Below are 4,522 nucleotides of genomic sequence, written 5' to 3'. Positions count from 1 at the left end.
TTTTTTTTTTTTTTTTTTTTGGCCACACAATGATCCAAACTCTTGATCTTGGTGTTCTAACAACATGCTCTAAACAGGTGAGCTAAGTGGCAAGCCCATGAGATTTTTGTCTATTTCATTCATTGCTGTTTCCCCAACATTGAGAATGGTGCCTGGCACATGTTGGTGCTTAATAGGATTTTCATGGAATGAATATTGAATGGATCTGGTCCAAAGTCAAAGGGACCTGTATGGAGTCATTAGAAGATACAACAAAATGAAAACTTTTCCTCTGTATGGGGTTTAGGAAATGCAGTAAGGAGCCATTTTATAATTTAGCATAAAGGAGCATGAAATGGAATCAGAAGTCACATTTCCTTCTTTCACAACATACCTTAAGGAAGAGAAATACTCAGATAAAATTATCGTAATGATGGCAGAGTAAATATCATAAATAATAACTCAATTACGAGTAAGGAGCCATTTTATAATTTAGCATAAAGGAGCATGAAATGGAATCAGAAGTCACATTTTCTTCTTTCACAACATACCTTAAGGAAGAGAAATACTCAGATAAAATTATCGTAATGATGGCAGAGTAAGTATCATAAATAATAACTCAATTACACCTCTGTATGGGGTTTAGGAAATGCAGTAAGGAGCCATTTTATAATTTAGCATAAAGGAGCATGAAATGGAATCAGAAGTCACATTTTCTTCTTTCACAACATACCTTAAGGAAGAGAAATACTCAGATAAAATTATCGTAATGATGGCAGAGTAAGTATCATAAATAATAACTCAATTACAGGGAAGCTTGGCTACTGAGAGTCAAAAGTCACGGCTAAGAGGAAAAGAGGAAAGACGAAGTTAATTGGAAGCATTTTATTCATGACCTTCCTCAGGGTCCATGGGAGGAGCCATAAAGCAGATTAAATTCTAGAGGGGCCTTGACCTACTGTGACACTTGGACAGACCATGAATACCCCAGGATCAGACGACCTTTAAATTAAAACCAGGCTGTACCCTAAGGTAATTTAGAAGACCAGACTCCTAGAACTTACCTTGGGAGGGCTCAAGGCTTAGCTAGCTCAAGTATTCCACTTTCCCACCAGAAGGTTTTGCATGAACTCTGCTGCAGCTGCAGCATTTTTTTACTTCTTTGTTTTCCTACCCCCCCCCCCATAATTTTAGAACTACCCACTGGAGTTTCTCTAAATGTAGTGGTTAATTATAGTAAATTTAATACAATTCAATACTATTTTGGTAAATTCTTCCATAGCTACTCCCCACTTTCTTAAGCACAGTTGAGGTACCCCATGGAAAGCACCTCCCTTTCAAGATGTGACTGGATTATTGGGAGCAGATAAGGTCCTTCCTTTTCTCCCACACTCTTTTAAGAAAAACTAAATTCAAAGCCAAACCAAATGGACACAATTTCACAAAACTAACATTTTTTCCCCTTAATTATTTTCCCATCTTATTAGTGGCTTTTTTTTTTTTTTTAACCTCTACGAAGAATTAGAGCAGGAGGAAACTTATAAAATTTAGCTCTCCAAAGTTTAGAATGATCTTAATCGTCCATATCTACTGTGATAGTTAATTTTATATGTCAACTTGATGGGGCTAAGGGATGCCCAGATACCTGGTAACATACATTATTTCCTGGTGTGTCTATGAGGGTGTGTTGGGCTGGATCACACACCCTTCTACCCCATCCTGTGCATGTCCTGAGTCAGGTAGTCGAAAGAAAAGCCAAGCAGCCACGGGCAAAGTAGACATGCTTAATTTTTCGACATGAGCTCTGCCGACCAGTGGTTCAGAGCCACTGCCTTCCATACTGGAGTACACAAAAGCGGCAACGAGCCAAGGCGTACACGGGCGTGCATGTGCACTAACTCTACTCTTACGTGACTTGTTTACAAAGTATGTGCTGAATCATACCCAGCCGGATATATGAGGTGAGAGGGCCTGACTAAACTAACTCCACTTCCCTCCCAGGGCGTTACCAGCAAAGATTAGTATTTGAATGGGTAGACTGAGTAAAGAAGATCTGGCCTTACCAGTGGGCAGGCATCATCCAATCTGTTAAGGGCCCAAGTAGAACAAACAGGAGGAGGAAAGGCAAATTTTCTGTCCCTCTTCTTGAGCAGGGACATCCATCTTCCCCTACCCTGGGGTGTCAGAGCTCCTGATTTTCAGGCATTCAGACTCATACTGAATTATACTGCTGGTTTTCCTGGTTCTCCAGCTCACAAATGGCAGATCATGGGACTTCTTGGCCCCATAATCACATGAGCCAATTCCCATAATGAATCTCCTCTTATATATCTATATATAGTATCCTACTGGCTCTTTTTCTCTGGATAGCTCTGGCTAATACACTCACTTTACTGAAACCACTTCTAGTGCTTTGTCTAGAGAGATATGGATAAAGCAACTTTGATCCTTTTTATTGTCCATAGATTTTAGCAAGCCATGAAAATAGAGATGAATTATAAAGCCTGGTTTTCAAAAATGACCTGGTTTTAGTTTAAAAGCCAAATATTCAGTTCAGTTTTTCTTTTTTACTTTATACTGCTCATTAGATCCACAATACAGTGATAATTGCATTTTTCGTGTCCACAACACCATGTTTTGATATATTTTCTTTAACCTTTAGCCATTCAATTTTACAGACACCACATATAATAAATGGGAAGTTATCTCCTTTTGTTTTATTTATTGTGTTTTTGTGAAAAAAACTAAGTTTACAGGCTTTTAGTTTATACAAGGTATAAAGATCAATAGAAGTCTAATTCAAATTGAAAACCAACACCATTAGGCAGATGATAATTCCCCAGGGTGCTATGCTAAGAAGAAATTCTAGTACCAACTGTAAGTGCTGTATTGTTGACATGCCACTTACCAATGATATTATAACTTAGAGGTAGCAGCTATAGTTTAAGTTGATTATACTGAGATGTAGGATGCCGCTGGTAATATTTATTTTAAAAACATACAAACAATAGTTCTCTATTTTGTTGCTCCAGCCACTCTTGAATATGGTTTATACAGGTACTTTTATAACTGTTATGTGTGTTTGTGTGTGTGTGTGTGAGAGAGAGAGAGATTATAGAAGTAATTCATTTTCAATGCAAAAAAGGTGGAAACAGAGGAAAGCACAAAGAAAAAAAAGCACAGAAGAGCCACTAATTCCACCACTCAGAGAGAACAATGACTAATATTTTGGTGTTTCTGATACATAAAGTTGCAGAGGCAGAGAGGCATATATCTTTAAAAACTATGAAAGCTGTCAGAATTAAAATGGAGTCACCTGTGTTAAGACTAACAAATGGAGCCAGAGAAGGCCACGAAAAGAAGGTTCTCATGCACAAATGCCTAATAACAGGAACTACCACAAAAGACTCTGCCAAAACCACAACCTTGCACAAAGGCCACCACAACCTTACACACAAAAAAATACTTCTGCAAGGACGTCTGCTTGCTCAACCTTAGACTGACGCCACTCTTGTTATTGATCTCTGTAGCCGAGGATAATTGATTCAAAACAATTACGTAATCCTCTTCATTTTTCCTTTAAAAACCTTTGTCTTCCCAAATATGCACGTAGTTTACAATGGCACATGTATTCCCATTGCAATGTGCGTTCCCAAATAAATATCACTTTCTTTTAGAGAGCCTCTGTCTGTTATTTAGTTTGACAAAGCGAAAATAAGATCTTACGTTCCACATTATTTTGTAACTTGCTTTTATCCTTTAACAATATAATGTGAACGTTTCCCACTTCAATAAACATTCTTCTGCATCGTGATTTTTAATGGTTGCATGGTCTTTTAGTGTACATTTGGGCCATAATTAACTAATTCTCCATTAATAAACATTTTCTTATTATAAATAAGGAGTTGATCATTTCTTCAGTTTATATTCCTGTAATTTAAATTACTTAGTCAAAGGTTATGCACAGATTATAGGCTGTTAATACATATGCCAAATTTCCCTCCAAAAATATTGTACCGCTTATGTTTCCATCAGCTGCACACAAGAACGCAGAGTGCCATTAGGTCAGTTACTTCTGCATGAAGTCCACTCACTGTTTGAGATAAAGCCACCATTCTGTTTCCTTGTTTTTGTTTAAAGGTGATAAAATATGTTGTCAAGTTTTCTGAGGTTGTTGAAATCTCATAAAATTCAGAACTGGTGTGATTAGTGTCTCCATAGGTTGGCTTTAAATTAATCCTATTCTTTTTTTCTTTTTACTTGTTTCAGGTTTATTTTCCAACATGCAGCAAGCTTCAACAAGAGATAGTTAAGCTGAACAGTTTATTGTTAAATTGCACAAAGTACCTTGTCTTCAAAGAGTTTTATCAACTTGAACATTTTCAAAGAACCGTATGAGGCAGCTTAGCATGGTGGTTTGTCACTGAAATCTCTGATTTGAGAGTTGGCAAAATAGACCCCGCCCTTCGCAAGCCCAGTGGTTGCTTACATTCATATCACAGCTCAGTTGGGTAAGTGCTAAAGACTGAATAATAAGCAATTC

The sequence above is a fragment of the Galeopterus variegatus genome, unplaced genomic scaffold (assembly GCF_000696425.1).
Source record: "Galeopterus variegatus unplaced genomic scaffold, G_variegatus-3.0.2 Scaffold380, whole genome shotgun sequence".
Taxonomy (NCBI): Eukaryota; Metazoa; Chordata; class Mammalia; order Dermoptera; family Cynocephalidae; genus Galeopterus; species Galeopterus variegatus.
This window is presented reverse-complemented; position numbering follows the sequence as displayed.